Source organism: Pezoporus flaviventris, unplaced genomic scaffold, assembly GCF_033815535.1.
Source record: "Pezoporus flaviventris isolate CSIRO_AGI_PZ_B2104156 unplaced genomic scaffold, CSIRO_AGI_Pfla_v1 ptg000077l, whole genome shotgun sequence".
In the NCBI taxonomy this organism is placed as follows: domain Eukaryota; kingdom Metazoa; phylum Chordata; class Aves; order Psittaciformes; family Psittacidae; genus Pezoporus; species Pezoporus flaviventris.
In genome coordinates this window covers 442,470-461,170 of record NW_026892625.1, presented here as the reverse complement: position 1 = coordinate 461,170, position 18,701 = coordinate 442,470, and the positions used below count along the sequence as shown (strand labels likewise).

Here is an 18,701-nt window from a genome sequence, read left to right as displayed (position 1 = left end):
CATGATTTGTCCCTCTCTGGTATTAGCAAGATAACAACTGATTCGGAGAAAACTCCAGGAACAAACTTGCCAACAAAGTTTTCAAGCTGACAAGCAGGTATTCTTTATTGCAGCGCTGGGAGACATGGGGGATAGCTCCTCCCAACTTGTGTCTCCCCATTGCCACACAAGCCGTCCTTTTATAGCCACTGGGCATATATACATATTCATGAGGCTACGTATGGATTACAACATTTTCCAGAAAGTTCCCCACATGTGTACAAAATTGTGGTGGTGGTCTCTGAGGGTCATTTACTTCTTCCAACAATCTTCATCACTTCTGGCAGCCTTTGAAGCATGCGCAGTAGATGCTCATACCAGTTTAATTGGTTCGTTAGCACCAGAGACATAATAATCCTCCTATCCTCCTACTTATCAGTTAGTTTAACTGTAGCCCATCCTGGACACCTGCGGTTCCCAGATACTACTTATCCCTGTGTCCTGTTCTTCTAGACTGTTTTTCTTAGACTATATCACAACTATAACAATTTATCTTGTGAGAATTCTCAGTATGTTCTCTAGCTGTACTCTATTTTTTTTTTCTCTATGTATCATGCACCTCACTAATTTTCCATTGCTACTGTTACAAAGCCATCAAACTTAACATTACTGTCCTGGGTTCAGCAGTAGCAGTCATGTTTCTCCTTCTTGGTAGCTGGTGCGGTGCAGTGCAGTGTTTTGACTTTTGGCTTGGGAACAGAGCTGATAGAGATGTTTTGGTTTGGTCAAGGACTTTGTGAGCCTCATGCTCTGCCAGGGAGGAGGGGAAGCCAGGAGGAAGCAGAGACAGGACACCTGACCCAAGCTAGCCAAAGAGGTATTCCATACCACAGCACGTCATGCCCAGAATGTAACTGGGAGTTAGCCAGAAGGGCTGGTAGACTGCGGGATTGGAGGAGGCATCGGTCAGAGCTTGGTCGGGCTGGGGGGGGTGAGTTATCGCTCAGCTGGTGGTGAAATGTTTTATTCTCTTCCCATGTTATTTCCTTTATCATTGTTATTATTGGTGGTAGCAGTAGTGATTTGTGTTATACCTTAGTTACTAAACTGTTCTTATCTCAACCCGTGGGAGTTGCATTCTTTTCGATTCTCCTCTCCGTCCCTCCGGGAGTAGGGGGAGAGAAAGAAGGGGGGGAGTGAGTGAACGAGTTACCCGACTGGGTTTAAACCACGACAGTTCTTTTCGGCGCCCAATATGGGGCACGAGGGGTTGAGATAATGACAGATCTGACTGGATTAATAGTCATTCGTCACAATGCTGATTTATTGGCTCTCAGAGTTGTTCTTGTTGATCTCACAGTTTCAGAATGTTGTAACTTACTTAGACCCGGTATTTGCTGTGTTAGTGTTTATCAAGTGTGGGGCTTGGGCTAAGGTTCTTGTTTACTGCACTTTATGGCAATGACTTGTAATACGGGCGGGCTCCAGCAGCACGGCGGGCGGGACGGACGTGGCCGTGGACTTGTACCTGGCCGTCCGGCTGCTCTTCACCGTCCTGGCCCTCGTCCTCGCCTCCGTCTTCGTAAGGCTGCTGGGAGCCGAGGGGCAGCGGCCCCTGGAGCCGCCGGCTGCTGAAGCGGCCCAGGAGAGCGACCCCGGGGACCAAGCAGCGGCGGGAGCGGGGCCGGAGGCCGCGAGGGGACGGCTGCCTGCAGAGGAGGTCGGGGCGGTCGAGGAGAGGAAGGAGGCGGCTGCCGAGCAAAAGGAGAAGGCGGCGGAGGAGCCGAGCCCCGCAGAGGAGCCGAGCCCAGCCCAGCCCTGCGACGGCCGAGAGCATTCCCCGGAAGCCGCCTGCCGAGCCCCAGGAGGATGCAGGAGACCACGCAGCATTTCCCAGCAAGGCAGAGGAGGAAGAGCTGGACTCAGGAAAAGAGAAGCTGGTGGTGGGAGAGCCGGCAAGCACAGCAGCTACACCAGCCCCAGTGACAAGTACAGCAGCATCGTTAGAGAGTTCTGAAGGTTTTGAATGGCCTTTGGGTATCCTTGGGACCTGCCTGCTGATTGTGATGGGGATCACCATGTTGGCACACATACAGAGTGTGTTTTACCCACAACCATTTTGTCTTATCTCAAAAGTTAAGCAGAGTCGGTTTTGGGTCTTGTCTGGGGTTAGACGAAGATATAGGGGGACCAAGAGGTTTTCTCCAAGGCTGGAGAGTCATGAGTGGCAGGGTGTGTGGGACAGTATGGGCAAGTATCTAGTCCACTGGGCCCCTCCAGTGCTTTGGAAGCATCAGAGATGGAAGGCAGCTGTATGGAGTCCCCAGCAACAAGCTGCAGAAACTGCTCAAGGGGACAGTGAATTATTTTGAGCTTGGTGGGCCCATGGCACTGCAGGCCATCAGGGCAGAAATGCAACATAGAGATGGACTCATGATTGAGGGGTGGACTTAGCAATGGACATTATTGCCCAGGTTATTCATGAGTGTGAACACTGGACACAGTCTCTCCTACTCTGGAACACTGTTACAAGAGATGGAGCCTGACATCATGGACCAGATGAACACAGCAGCTTTATAGCTACTGGTCCATGCACTTAGATAAGAGTGATGGTATATTCAAAATGTGGGATCTGAGCATGACGTGAATGGTATGGAATAAGGGGTGGATAATGTCCTGGGTTCAGCAGTAGCAGTCATGTTTCTCCTTCTTGGTAGCTGGCGCAGTGCAGTGTTTTGACTTTTGGCTTGGGAACAGAGCTGATAGAGATGTTTTGGTTTGGCCAAGGACTTTGTGAGCCTCATGCTCTGCCAGGGAGGAGGGGAAGCCAGGAGGAAGCAGAGACAGGACACCTGACCCAAGCTAGCCAAAGAGGTATTCCATACCACAGCACGTCATGCCCAGAATGTAACTGGGAGTTAGCTGGAAGGGCTGGTAGACTGCAGGGTTGGAGGAGGCATCGGTCAGAGCTTGGTCGGGTTGGGGGAGGCGAGTTATCGCTCAGCTGGTGGCGAGATGTTTTATTCTCTTCCCTTGTTATTTCCTTTATCATTGTTATTACTGGTGGTAGCAGTAGTGATTTGTGTTATACCTTAGTTACTAAACTGTTCTTATCTCAACCTGTGGGAGTTGCATTCTTTTCGATTCTCCTCTCCTTCCCTCAGGAGTAGGGGGAGGGAAAGAAGGGGGGGAGTGAGTGAATGAGTTACCTGACTGGGTTTAAATCACAACAATTACTTAAAACTAAGTCTAAAGGTTTCTATATTCCATTTTGTGATTTTGTGCCCCCTTGTTTCACAACACACCTCATTTAAGTGTTTTACTAGTTTTTCCAGATTTTGCACTTATTCAGTGGTGAAGTTCCAAAGCACTGGAGGGGCCCACTGGCCAAAATACTATCCCACACACCCTGCCACTCATGACTGTCCAGACAGAAAATCTGTTGGTGGTCCTCCTATATCATCATCTAACCCTAGACCAGACCCAAATCCGACACTGCTTAACTTTCAAGATCAGCCAAAACAGGGCGTTCTCAGGGAGTGATGTCTGTGGGTAAAACACACTTTGTATGTGTGCCAACATGGTGATCCCCATCACAATCAGCAGGCAGGTCTCAAGGGTATTCAAAGGCCATCCAAAATCTTCAGAACTCTCAAATGCTGCTGTAAATAGTCTGGTGTGCGAGCAAGGGGTGTAAGGGAATGTCTCCTTCATAGGTTGACAACCTGAGGAGGAAAAAAAAGCTGTCTATTTGCTAAACACTTCCATTATACATCTCCCAAAGTATAGAGGTGATGACCACACTGGGAACACAAGCCAGACCAGTTTCGTGATCAATGAGTCTATTGTATTACAAGTCATTACCATAAAGTACAGTGAAACAAGAACCTTAGCTCAGGCCCCCAGGCCAATAAACACTAAAACAGCAAATACTGGCTCTAAGTAAGGTATGATATGCTGAAACTCTGAGATCAAACACAATAACTCTGAGAGCAAATAAACCAACATTGCAATGAGTGACTATTAAACCAAAACAATGAATGCTTATCACAAACATGATTAGACACACTCTGGTCAGATCTGTCATTATCTCAACCCTTCGTGCCCCACAATGGGCACCACAGAAGACTGTCGTAGTTTATGCCCAGCCGGTAACTCAGAACCATGCACCTGCTCACTCCCCCCCTTCTTCCTCCCCCTGATCCCAGAGGGACTGGGAGGAGAATCGAAAGAATGTAACTCCCACGTGTTGAGGTAAAAACAGTACAGTAACTAAAGTATAATACAAAACTACTTCTGCTACCACCAATAATAATAAGGGAAATAACAAGGGAAGAGAATACAACCGCTCACCACCCACTGACTGACACCCAGCCCAACTGAGCAGTGATCTAGCCCTTCCGGGTAACTCCCCCCACTTTATATACTGGGCATTATGTGCTGTGGTATGGAATGCCCTTTGGTTAGTTTGGGTCAGGTGTCCCGTCTCTGCTTCCTCCAGGCTTCCCCTCCTCCCTGGCAGAGCATGAGACTCAGAAAGTCCTTGGTCAGAGTAAAAATTACTTAGCAACAACTGAAAACATCAGTGTTATAAGCATTGTTCCCAGGCTGAAAGTCAAAAACACAGCACTGCACCAGCTACTAAGGAGAAAAATGACTGCTATAGCTGAATCCAGGATAAAGGGATACTATTTTTCTATCCCTGTTTATTTTCTAGAATTAATTCTAAATTTTGTTTAACTTCTTAGTGTTTAGATGCTATTATATTAGAAGCCCTAAATACCCTATTAATATGTTGGGTCAATTATACAGAATTATGTTTTAGTCACAACCTTACAATGGAATTGTAAACCTTAAATGCCATATTCATTTCTAAGAGAGAAAAAAAAAAAACAAAACAGAACAAAACCAACAGAAACCAGCCTGGTTCCCATTTACACATTTTCAGCATATCTGTTTTATAACAATCTTCTCAGATCTAGTATTACAAAATGTCAACAACAGTTCTTTGTGTCTCAAATATTCTCTCAACACCTCCATGTGTGCTGCATACTTGAACAGTTTTAAGCCAACAACTAATAATGAATTCATAATCATTTGCTACTCATCTGTCATGGTTTAAACCCAGCCAGACAGCTCGTTCATTCACTCCCCCCCTTTCCTCCCTCTTTCTTTCCTTCCCTCCCCCCTTTTCCCGCTCCCAGAGGGATGGGGAGGAGAATCGAAAGAATGTTAACTCCCATGGGTTGAGATAAGAACAGTCCAGTAACTAATGTATAACACAAATCGCTACTGCTATCACCAATGATAATAACGATAAGAGAAAATAACAAGGGAAGAGAATATGATACCACCCACCAAAACGAGCCCGACCCAGAAGCCCCCATGCCCTTCAGGGTAACTCCCATTTACCTCCCCGGTCATGACGTGCTGTGGTATGGAATACCTCTTTGGCTAGCCTGAGTCAGGTGTCCTGTCTCTGCTTCTTCCTTGTTTCCCCTCCTCCCTGACAGAGCATGAGACTCACAAAATCCTTGGTCAGAGTAAATGTTACAGAGCATCAACTAAAAACATCGGTGTTATCAGCACTGTTCCCAGGCTGAAAGTCAAAACACAACGCTGCACCAGCTACCGAGAAGGAGAAAAACTGACTGCTACTGCTAAACCCAGGACATCATCTGACTATTTCTAGCTTGTGGCTAGAATGTGTCCAATAAACTGTCAATTTCACCTCTTCCCACAGAATTTTCTGATTAGCAGAACTGAAACTGGTGGAAATTAGTGTTATTTTCACTCTATTAGTATCATATCTAAGTGGATAAGGGAGGAGGAGAAGCTGGGAGGAAGCAGAGACAAGACACCTGACCCAAACTAGCCAAAGGGGTATTCCATACCACAGCACATCATGCCCAGTATATAAACTGGGGGGAGTTACTCAGAAGGCCCAGATTGCTGATGGGGTAGGGCTGAGTATCTGTCAGCAGGTGGTGAGCAATTGTATTCTCTCCCCTTGTTATTTCCCTTATTATTATTATTGGTGGTAGCAGTAGTAGTTTTGTGTTATACTTTAGTTACTGGACTGTTCTTATCTCAACCCATAAGAGTTACATTCTTTTGATTCTCCTCCCCATCCCTATGGGAATGGGGGGAGGAAGGGGGTGGGGGAAGTGAGAGAGCAGCTACAAGGTTCTGAGTTACTGGCTGGGCTTAAACCACGACACCTGCTATTACACATTACTTTATTTTCTGACTTCTACCAGATGTTTCTGTTATTAAATGCTTGTTCCATTTAAAACATGAGATTATATTGCAGCCTTGGAAATAAAAAATAATCACTTTCTCCTAAGAAAAACAATATTAACAGAAGTCTATTTCAATAGAAATATAACTTGAAAAAACATCCTATTGTGCAGCAAACTTAGAATAATTTAGGCATAAAATAAGTTTGAGAAATAATAACAAACCACTGTAAACTCACACAACAAAGCCATCATAGACTAGGCCTGTTTCTGAAGAATTCCCAAAGCTGGTAGCACCATGACAATCATGTCCAAGGAATCAATCTGAGATAATTGTTGTGCATTTTACCCAGTTCTCACATAAATCCATTTAACAACAGTGTTGAATTCTGCAGTTTCTCCAGCCACTGATTTTAAGCAGATATAAAATATTCACTGATTATTCCCCCCCCCCGCTTGGCCGTCCCTCACCCTCGCTCCCCTACGCCCTTCACAGCCGGGGCCCATTGCGGGCGGTTCCCGTCATTCCCTCAACGGGGCAACACCACCAGCCACCTCCCCTTCCTTCATCCTCTCATGCCACTAATGTCCCCAGCGGCCCACCCCAGGGGCCTGGTGACCCTGGTACCCCCGTTTCTTCTCCCTCCGCCCCCAGTCCTTCCCTCATCCCTACGCATGCAGCTGCTCGCTCTCTCCCGCCTTCTCTTTCCTGCTGTCATTCGCGGTTCTGTCTGCTCCCTCGTCCGGCCCCTCCCTAGCGGAGGAGCCGCTGTTTCCGGAGTACACAGAGCGAGGCTGGCTGTCTGATGGGGGCTGTCGTGGGTAGGTGAGCGAGCGCTGTCGGCTAGCCTCCACCCGGCCCCGTGGACAGGGCTTGTTTTCAGCCGTAGTCCAGCCGGCAGGGCCTTGGCAGTGTGAGGCACCGGGCTGACATGGATGGGGTTACCGGCACTCCATCCTCCTCGGGTGTCAAGGGGGACGGTGCGCGAAGGAGAGCAGCCAGCACCCCCTGAGTCGCCGCGGGGGGCACTGGCAGGGGCTGGGTGGAGTTCGCCGGAGGCGCCTGCGAAGAGCCTCGGCTGGGGGAAGGGCGGCGGCAGTATCCCAGGGCGCGGCCTGGTGGTTCTCGCTGCGCTCCCTCAGCGGTGCCGGGGCGGCCCTGTGGCGGAGGGAACAAATGCAGAGCGGACGTGCAGCGCCGGAAGGGTGGTGAGGCTGCAGCCGTCCCCATCCTCCTTCCCGCTGTGACCCGAGTATGGACAGGCCGGGGAGAGTGACTGGGACTGCACCTGCGGAAATTCTTGCGCACCTTCCTACTAGATAGTAACCCGCGGCTGTCCGAAGCACCACCAGACCTCGGCCAGCTGCGACAAACCCCGCCGCGGGGGCCTGAGCCCGCGCGGTGAGACAGCCTCGCTGTCCGTGCGGGCTTTCGGGGTGTTGTCGGCGGGATCTGCTACTCGGGAGGGCTGTAACGTCGGCCTCCCGAAAGCACAGCTTGTCACAGCGCCCGCGGTGGGGTTTCTTCGCGCCTCCCCGCCCGAAGGCCTGTGAGCAGGAGTGCCTCCTTGGCGGCCACTGCAGTGGGCTGTGTTTGTACGGGTGTTTCACCTGATCTTGATTGGAACTGTTGTTTGTTGTTATTTAGTCTTATGTTTATTATGTTGTATCCTTATGGTAACTGCAAGCAGAAGAGGATAGTTCAATTTGGGCTGTAGCTGAAAGCTTTACTAATGTGCCTTCTTTTCTATCTGCTTGAGGGATTTTATTGTTTGAGTGGTGCAGGTACGTATTTGTCAGGTGGATGTTGGCTTGGAAACTTGAAAGGAGTTGAAAGATCCTGTTTGTTTGTTTTATGTGAGAGTCTAAACTTTGTTGCAGGTATAAATTGGCCACTGTTATTATTGGTTTTAGAGATGAACAGATGTATGCTGCTGTTCAAGACACCCAGACATCAGGTGTGTGTAGTTGCAGTTCACTGTTTGGCTTTTCAGAGTCCCTCAGCCTGTGGTGCTGGAGGCAAATGCAGCTGTCAAAAAGTTGAGGCTTGGTTCCCAAAATGATACTGCATCATGTAACTGCTAGTGTGGCTGTTGGATAATCTCAAATTGAGAGGCTGGAGAAAAGGTTGCTGTGGGTTTTAAGGTTTGATGTTTCTGTTTTCTCAGCCTAGTGCTGTCTTGCAAAGGGGCAGTGGGTCCTCTTGAGGAACTTTTGTTTTCTGTGGGTGATGGGTGGCTGAAGCTCCTGCAGAATGCTTCCCCTCCCTCACCTCTCTAAGGTGAGATTTCTGGCCACATTAAGGTTTTGGTATGAAGCACACGGGATCAGAAGTGTTGGCCAGTCTTGGTATGTTCACAGGTGCTATTTTTTTATTATGGGTATTGACACAATTTTGTGCTTGGCTGGAGTCTTCTAGGAAACACTTCTACATAAGATAAGATGGTCCCTTCTTTTGGAAAGCATTGCTGTTTTTCCAAGTTCAACATTTCTACAAGGTTTTGTTTTCTTCCTTTATTTTCTTTTCTGTACTTTACCTCCTAGAAGGAAATACTTTCTAAGTATTTAATCTATGGTCATGAAGGTGTGTTTCAGGTCAACATATGTGTTTCTGGAGCTTTGTGGAACCTTTGGGGTTTGAGGAACTGTTTTAGGAAACTAGAAATTATGTATACAGGGAATATTTCTCTAGTCAAAAGTCTCTTCTTGTTACCATAAAAGACTCTCAGAAATAAATAGTTGCTACAGATGTTTAAAAGACAAGTCTAGGTTTCTTCCACTTCTTGAGCATCAACTTCCTCACTTCTTTTTATTTATTACTTTTCAACACCTCTTCCCCAGCATAAAAATGATGGCCAGTTTTATTTTGCAGCAAAACGGCTGTATTTTTGCTGTGCTATAAGGTATAAGTAAGCTTCCCTTTATATCCTGAATTAACTATAGGTTTAAGTGCTGCCACTTGTTTCTTTTTACTAAAAATGGATTGTGTCAAGAGAAATTGTGCTGCTGCTTTTCTTTATATAGTAGTACTGTAATGGGAAAAGACTTAGTTCCTGTAACAATGAATGCTGATACAGGAGAAATCCTGCTAATGATAGTGATTAATGGGTGCTGCTCAAAATAGCCATCACTGCTGATATGACTAATTGTGCTTTATGAAAAGAGCTCCTTTATTCTCAGTAATCTCAAGGTGTTGCTACAGTTTTGGAGAAATGCCTCATCTGTGCAGACAGATAAATGCACAGTGAAATGTGGAACTTGCAGTGAAGTATGGCAGTTCAAGGACTTGCTGCTGTGCTGCAGAACCACTTGGGGCTGAAAATGAAGAAAACCATCTTGTGGTTACTGTAGGTAGATAGAATATTATTACTGGAATTGGATGTTAGCCAGAGCAACACCCTATGTGTTGTAAACAATGCCAGGGTATTGTTAGTAGCTACAGAAGGGGTTTTATATCATACATGAAAGGTGACATTTTGAGCAGCATCAGAACAGATTGTGCTGGGGCTGTCTCAACTAGCTCTGCTAGGCTCAATTAAAATCTACATTATTATCACGCTGGTCCTCTTAGAGTTTGGTGATATGTCTGGATTAGCGTTTCTTAACCTTTGTTGGCCTTTGGGTAGCAACAATTTATTAATAACATGCCATAGGCAGTCTTGTTCTGCCTAGGCAATTTTGTATTCTGGGTTCTGTTTAGATTTTGTATGTACTGTGGCTGAAAGTAACACTAGAAGCTTATATGGGAACTGCAGATTTAAGCCATAGGAGGTGCTGTTTCTTGATATCTGTAAAGATCTGAAGTTCTGCCTGGTAGAATGAAAAAATATTTTTAAAGTTAAGCAGAATTTGTTAAAGATGGGTTCAAAACTCACTGAGAAGGAGCTAGTAGTTCTGTTTTGTTGTGCCTTTGGCTTTGCCATGAGTTTCTTCTTTTCTGCTGTTTGTGTACCTCAAGATAATTTTATGGCAGGAGGGGTGTAAATGTTCATCCCTTCTGCTCCCAAATAGACTATTCAGGGGTGTGTGTGGGGAGTAGGAGGCATTCCTTTCACAAATACTGTTTTGCAGGTTAATTGCTGATTTGGTCTGATAGGATCCCAGTCTCCTAGTGTTCTGTGAATAAATGATTTTGGTTCAGTCCTCAAATTTTGCCAAAATAGTAATAATAAAAAAAAAAAACCTATGAAACTTCAAAAAAAAAATATGTTAACGAGGTATGTGATAAGACAAATTATTTCAAGAACTGTGGTTTTGAAATAACAGTCTTTTTACTCTGCTGTAATTAATGAAGATTAGTGTGTTATAAGATAAATTTGGAGGATTCTGTGTGGTTCTGTTAAGGTCATAAACTTTGCATCAGATCCAGGGACCTGGGTTGGAGTAGCTTTGGAGTACAAGAGAAAGGGGGGGGGGTGTGGGAAACAGCAGAATAGAGGGTCTAGAAATGCTGGTGAACTTTGAATAATGAAGGAAAACAGATGAAAAAGGAAATGTGAAGTACTCCAGGTGTGGCTGGGGGAATCCTGAGATGTCTATGAGTGAAGGTCAATAGGGGTGTGTCTGAGGTGGGAGTAACTGTGGCTCTGGGAGGCTTTTGGGCATGTTCAAGAGCCTTTATAGCAAGTCAGACATTTTTCCAGCTGTTGTATTGCATACCATTGGTGGTACATTGGCTTCAATCTAATAATAACATATGGCAGCTTATCAGGGCAAGAACCTACTACAACTTATTAAAACCAAGTTTGATGTGGGATGTTCCAGGGCTTTGTTTTGAAGAACTGCTTTCAAAGGAAATAAATATTCTCCCTTTTAAGGAAAGCTCTCATAGGAGAACATGGTAGCACTATGTCCTGGGTTCAGCAGTAGCAGTCATGTTTCTCCTTTGTGGTAGCTGGTGCAGTGCTGTGTTTTGACTTCCAGCCTGGGAACAGTGCTGGTGATACCGATGTTTTCGGTTGTTGCTAAGTGATGTTTACCCTGACCAAGGACTTTGTGAGGCTCATGCTGTGCCAGGGAGGAGGGGAAGCCGTGAGGAAGCAGAGATGGGGCGCCTGATCTAGGCTAGCCAAAGAGGTATTCCATACCACAGCACGTCATGCCCGGGGTGGGGGGTAACTGGGAGTTACTGGGAAGGACACGGGCTTCCGGGTGGGACTTGTTTCTTGGCCGGTGGTATTGTATTCTCTTCCCTTGTTATTTTCTCTTATCATTGTTGTCCTTGGTGGTAGCGGTGGTGATTTGTGTTGTACATTGGTTGCTGGACTGTTCTTGTCTCAACCCGTGGGAGTTGCACTCTTTCGATCCTCCTCCCTGTTCCTCTGGGAGCGGGGAAGGGGAGAGCCCCGGGGGGGCTCGATTGGTCTCAGCCCGGCACCACTCACTGGGAGTGAGTGAACAAGCTATCTGGTTAGGGTTTAAACCACGACAGTTCTTGTGGCGCCCAACGTGGGGCAGATTGTTGGCTCTTTTGGGACTAGGATGAGTAACATCGAAAGGGGAAAAGACTCTGTCATGGTGCAGGAAGAACAGAGCCTCTATCAAGCTAGAGACAAGTAAGAAGTAACAGCAAACCTGGATCCATCCTGTCCAGCATTCTGTCTTATGTCAAGGTAATAAAAGATTCTGTTTACAGAAAGCATGCTAACTTGGACACTTCAGAGGTCCATTCCCCTCACACACCTCGCAGCAGCCACAGCTGTTGTACTAGGGATATTAGAGGGGACATCCCTGTCTAGACCATTTAGTATCCATTGCTAGGCTTTTTTTTTTTGTGTTTTGTCTAATCCCCTCGACTCTGACAATTCTGTCTGATTCACAGCCTCCTGTGGCAGTCAGTTGCAGAAGTTCACTCCCCGTGGTATAAAAAAGTACTTTCTTTAATCTGTTAAAAGCAATCCCCTACTAGTTTAAGCAAATGCCCTCTGGTTTCAGTACTGTGGTACTTGCTGAACAGCAGCTGAACCTGTGCTTGCCCCGTGCCTTCTTCATTTTGTAAAGCTTGATGCTGTCCTACTTCTCCAGCTTTTCCCTCTCTTAGCTCAAGTCATGTCTTCTCCTAAGACATCTTCTTCATCCCTAACCACCCTATATGCTCTTCTGTGAATTTCCTCTAGTTCCACAAATATCACAGTGGACTGAATTTTGCCCATAATTCCTGTGGAGGAGTGTGATCTATCAGCTTTGTTCCAGCATTGCTTGAGATCAACCATATGAGAGCTTTTACATATGTGTAGGGGAAGGAGACCTCTTGATGAAATACCAGGCTGCCTCTCCCTGGCTGCAGCACTGCTCTATTCCTAATGAAATCCCATTGCACTGGTCACCAGCCCAGTTCAGTGGATCATGAAATGCATCCCCAGTTTTGTTTTTGAAAACAAGAGCCACAAGGACAGTCAGATCCCTTCCTCACCTTGAACTCTGTATCTCATAGATTTATCCAGGGACAATACTGGAGTCCAAATGATCCTGATTCTGGACTAGTGTCCTAAATCACAGCTTCATCTGTCCATTCTAAAAACCAGAAAAATGAGAAGTTGTACATTTCAGGAAAAGAGTGATGAGTTTTTGTTACTTAGCAACTGTCGCTCCCACATATCTTGGAAGAATCAGAGAACATCCTGCACCTCAGAGAAATCCACCAACTTAGGTGAGGAGGAAGGGAACTGACAGCAGATCCCTAAAATTTGAGCTGGGAAGATCTCTTGGGGCTCATGGAAGCAAAAAGTGCTTTATGTCTGCATGCTCCTCAGCTTGTCTCCTCAACGTGACTCTCTGCATCAGTTGCTGGGCTCTTCATGGTGAAATAATCTGTTCTGCCATTTCTGTCTCGCAGTAGCATTTCACAGCTATCTGAATGTGCTCTAATCCACTGGCCAAACTTTGGTTGCAATGAACAGCGCAGCTACCCCAGTGGCAAGTACAGCAGCTGCTCAAACTCCGACTGCAACAGACAGCGCAGTTACCCCAGCTCCAAGCACAGCAGCTACACCACCCGCAGCAACAAGTACAGTCGCTACTCAAACCACAGTGATAATTACTGCAGTCAAACCAGAGGACCAATTCATACCAATATCGGTTGCCCCTGTACGCAAGAGAACAAGCAAAAAAGAGGCAAGAAAAAGCAAGATGAAGAAACAATGTATTCACCACCCGGTCTAGCATCTGATCAGGAGTCATGATCACATGACGAAGAAGAAGAAGAAGAGGTAACTTCTCGACCTCGGACCTCAACCGAGCTGTGGAATATGCGAAAAGATTTTACCCGTCAACCAGGGGAGCACATCATCACCTGGTTACTCCGATACTGGGACAACGGGGCCGATGGTCACGAACTAGAAGGTCCAGAAGCCAAGCAGCTGGGATCACTTGCTAGAGAAGGGGGAATTGACAAAGCAATTGCAAGAGAGAAAAAGTCCCTCAGTCTTTGGAGGCGGCTCATGGCAGCTGTGAAAAAAAGGTTTCCATATAAGGACGATGTTACGAGTCGTTCGGCCAAGTGGACTACTATAGACAAAGGCATCCAGTCTCTGAGGGAATCAGCCATCGTAGAGATGATCTATCACATCAAGCCGAATAATGGGGATACACCTATAGATCCAGATGAAGTTGAATGTACACGACCCATGTGGCGAAAACTTACATGGAATGCACTGTCATCATATGCCCATTCATTGGCGACAGTAACCTGGAATGACATAGTACCACTAACAGTGGATGAAATGGTTCATAAACTCCGACAGTTCGAAGACAATCTCACCCCTTCCATCATCTCAGCTGTGGAAAAACTGTCCCAGGACCTCTAACAATTGAGGGACGATCTATCTGATTTATCCAGCTCCTCACGTGTACCAACACAAGTCTCAGCTATTAACAAAAGGCGTCCTATTGTTCGAGAGAGTAGATACAGGAGGTATACGCCATGGGCTGCCCTATGGTTTTACCTGCGGGATCCCGGAGAAGACATGACCAAGTGGGATGGAAAACCTACTTCAGCTTTGGAGGAACGGGTGAGTGAACTGAAAAGGGGAGCAAGGGCCAAGACTGATCATCCCATGAGAGCTATGGCTTCAGTCTCTGGTGATCAGTTTCCCAGATGGGGTGGAAGAGCTGATTTTACTCCAGCTCCTGTGATAATGAAGAATAATCCCTTTCACGACGACTTAAGTGTCCAGCGCTGTGATGACCATTAGAGGGGCCCTGCCTCCAGCCAGGTGGAGGTAGGGGACAATTGGATTTACTGGACTGTGTGGATCAGATGGCCTGGCACATCCTTCCCACAGAAGTATAAGGCTCTAGTAGATACCGGTGCACAGTGTACCCTGATGCCATCAAGCTGTCAAGGGGTGGAACCCATCTGTATTTCTGGAGAGACAGGAGGATCCCAAGAGTTGACTGTGCTGGAGGCTGAAATCAGCCTGACTGGGAGGGAATGGCAAAAGCACCTCATTGTGACTGGTCCAGAGGCTCCATGCATCTTCGGCATAGACTACCTCAAGAGAGGGTATTTCAAAGTGCCAGTTGTGACCACAACAGTGCACCGGTGGCAATATCGCACCAACCGAGACTTCCTGTTTCCCATCCATCAGCTGATCCGTATACTGGTGAATCAGGGGGTGATCAGCAGGACCCGTTCGCCCTTTAATAACCCCATATGGCCAGTGCGGAAGTCTAATGGAGAATGGAGACTAACAGTAGACTATCGTGGCCTGAATGAAGTCACACCACCATTGAGTGCTGCTGTACCGGACATGCTTGAACTTCAGTATGAACTGGAGTCAAAGGCAGCCAAGTGGTATGCCACTATTGATATTGCCAATGCATTTTTCTCAATTCCTTCAGCAGCAGAATGCAGGCCACAGTTTGCTTTTACTTGGAGGGGTGTCCAGTTCACTTGGAACCGACTGCCCCAGGGGTGGAAACACAGCCCTACCAGTTGCCATGGACTGATCCAGACTGCACTGGAACAGGGGCAAGCACCAGAACACCTGCAATACATTGATGACATTATTGTGTGGGGCGATACAGCGGAAGAAGCCTTTGAGAAAGGGAGGATAATAATCCAAATCCTACTGAAAGCTGGTTTTGCCATAAAACGGAGTAAGGTCAAGGGACCTGCGCAGCAGTTTCAATTATTGGGAATAAAATGGCAAGATGGATGTAGACAGATCCCCACAGATGTGATCAACAAGATAACTGCAATGTCTCCACCAACTAATAAGAAAGAAACGCAAGCTTTCTTGGGTGCAGTGGGGTTCTGGAGAATGCACATCCCAAATTACAGTTTGATTGTAAGCCCTCTCTATCATGTGACCCAGAAGAAGAATGATTTTAAATGGGCCCCTGAGCAACAACAAGCCTTTGAGCAAATTAAACCTGAGATAGTTCATGCAGTAGCCCTTGGACCAGTCTGGACCGGGCCAGATGTAAAAAATGTACTGTACACTGCAGCTGGGGAGAACGGTCCTACCTGGAGCCTCTGGCAGAAAGCTCCAGGGGAGACTCGAGGTTGACCCCTCGGCTTTTGGAGTTGGGGATACAAAGGATGTGATGCCAGCTATACCCCAACTGAGAAAGAGATACTGGCAGCCTATGAAGGGGTTCAAGCTGCTTCGGAAGTGATTGGCATTGAAGCACAGCTCCTCCTGGCACCCTGGTTGCCCGTGCTGGGTTGGATGTTCAAAGGCAGGGTCTTCTCTACACATCATGCAAATGATACTACATGGAGTAAGTGGGCTGCACTAATTATACAAGCTCAAATAGTAAATCCCAGTTGTCCAGGCATTCTAGAAGTCATCATGGGCTGGCCAGAGGGCAAATATTTTGGAATGTCACCAGAGGAGGAGGTGATGTATGCTCTTAAGGCCCCACCATATAATAAACTGTCAGAAAGTGAAAAGCAGTATGCCTTGTTTACTGATGGGTCCTGCCCTATTGTGGGAAAGCATTGGAGATGGAAGGCAGCTGTATGGAGTCCTCGATGACAAGTTGCAGAAGCTGCTGAAGGAGAGGGTGAATCGAGTCAGTCTGCCAAGGTGAAAGCCATCCAGCTGGCCCTGGACATTGCTGAACGAGAAAAGTGGCCAGTAGTTGATACTGACTCATGGATGGTGGCAAATGCCCTGTGGGGGTGGTTGAAGCAATGGAAGCAGAGCAACTGGCAAAGCAGAGGTAAACCCATCTAGGCTGTTGCACTGTGGAAAGATATCGCTGCCTGGGTGCAGAACCTGCTGGTGAAGTTATGTCATGTAGATGCCCATGTACCCAAGAGTCGGGCTACTGAGGAGTACCAGAAGAACCAACAAGTGGATAAAGCGGCTAAGATTGAAGTGGCTCAGATGGACTTAGATTGGCAACATAAAGGTGAATTATTTTTGGCCCGTTGGGCCCATGACACTTCAGGCCATCAGGGCAGAGATGCAACATATAGATGGGCTTGTGTCGTGGTTTAAACCCAGTCAGGTAACTCGTTCACTCACTCCCCCCCTTCTTTCCCTCCCCCTGCTCCCAGAGGGATGGAGAGGAGAATCGAAAAGAATGCAACTCCCACGGGTTGAGATAAGAACAGTTTAGTAACTAAGGTATAACACAGATCACTACTGCTACCACCAATGATAATAATGATAAAGGAAATAACAAGGGAAGAGAATACAAGACCTCAGCACCAGCAGACCGATAACTTGCCCCCCCTCAGCCCGACCAAGCACCAACCGATACCTCCTCCAACCCTGCAGTCTCCCAGCCCTTCCGGCTAACTCCCAGTTACATCCTGGGCATGACGTGCTGTGGTATGGAATACCTCTTTGGTCAGTTTGGGTCAGGTGTCCTGTCTCTGCTTCCTCCTGGTTTCCCCTCCCCCCGGCAGAGCATGAGGCTCACAAAGTCCTTGGCCAAACCAAAACATCTCTATCAGCTCTGTTCCCGAGCCGAAAGTCAAAACACTGCACTGCACCAGCTACCAAGGAGGAGAAACATGACTGCTACTGCTGAACCCAGGACAGCTTGTGATCGAGGGGTGGACTTAACAATGGACACTATATCCCAGGTTTTTCATGAGTGTGAAACATGTGCTGCATTTAAACAAGCCAAGCGGTTAAAGCCTCTTTGGTATGGAGGACGATGGTTGAAGTATAAATATGGGGAGGCATGGTAGATTGACTATATCGAACTGCTGACAACCTGCCAAGGCAAGCGCCATGTGCTTACGATGGTGGAAGCAACCACCGAGTGGCTGGAAACATACGCTGTGCCCCATGCCACTGCCCAGAACACTCTCCTGGGCTTTGAGAAACAGATTTTGTGGTGACACGGCACCCCAGAGAGAATTGAGTCAGACAATGGGACTCATTTCCAGAATAACCTTACAGATATTTGGGCCAAAGAGCATGGCATTGAGTGGGTATATCACATCCCCTACCATGCACCAGCCTCTGGGAAAATCGAACGGTACAATGGGCTGTTAAAAACTACACTGAGAGCAGTGGGTGGGGGAACTTTCAAGCATTGGGATACACACTTCCCAAAGGCCACCTGATTGGTCAACACCAGAGGATCTGCCAACAGGGCTGGCCCAGCCCAGTCAGAACTTTTACATATTGTAGAGGGGGACAAAGTTCCCGTGGTGCATATGAAGAATTTGCTGGGGAAGACAGTCTGGGTTATTCCTGCTTCAGGTAAAGGCAAACCCACTCGTGGGATTGCTTTTGCTGAGGGACCTGGATATACTTGGTGGGTAATGCAGGAAGATTGGTGTAAGCGGCGAGGAGAAGCAAGACACGCCAACCCAGTATGGGTGATAAGCAAACTTCTACTTTATTTCTGGCGCACTTCGCTTCTATCCGCGTGGTGTTTAGCCATGCCTACTATTCAGAACAGTATTGGTTAGTTCTACACAGCTTCCTTCACATTCTCCTCCCACATCCGGTATCCGGTTACCTGTGCGAGCAAAGCAAGGTATAGGCCTCACAAGGCCTCTAAGGATCCATGGCCTTGCTCTTGGAACCATTCTGTATCACAGAGAAACTGTATGGGATCCCCCTGTCAATTGCAAGAAAAAATCATCACATATACAGCTTGAGTGTAAGAGGTTTTTAACCCATTCGTGGTCACTGCTTGTCAGGCCTCCTTAACGATTTTGAGATCAAGAGCTTCCCACTCTTTAGCCCCCTGCTGTGTAGTAAACCCAGGATATGCAGAGATGCCCATTGCAGAAAATTCACCAGTAATGATCACATCTTTGGTGAGCTGAGCGTTTCCAGGGCCAGTGAGGCTGATCAGACCGACCTGGGAGACGAAGAGTCAGGGTCTGGAAGCAGACGATACAAATCTGGTTCGGATTCAGGGGATTCGGGGTCTCATCCTGGGCCAAACTCAGGGTCTCCGTTGCTCGCAGCTATGTCTTTCTTGTCAGATGTTTCTCGTTCGGTGTGTGGCCATCTGCTGACCTGGCTCCTCTGTAACTGAGTTAAAAATTTCCACTCTAGG

At 47.1% G+C, this 18,701-nt stretch overlaps 1 protein-coding gene across 4 annotated transcripts in view; it reads left to right on the top strand.

Moving 5' to 3' along the window:
• Positions 1–6,863: 6,863 nt before the first annotated feature.
• Positions 6,864–18,701, top strand: part of LOC133279421 (granule associated Rac and RHOG effector protein 1-like) — a 340,966-nt gene continuing 329,128 nt past the window's right edge. Inside the window, exon 1 of one of the 4 annotated variants that reach the window (XM_061473115.1) lies at positions 6,864–7,033. The gene's annotated coding sequence lies outside the window, so the exon portion shown is untranslated. Of the gene's footprint in view, positions 7,041–18,701 lie in introns of all 4 variants that reach the window. The other 3 variants (XM_061473124.1, XM_061473117.1, XM_061473114.1) reach the window with 3 other exon arrangements.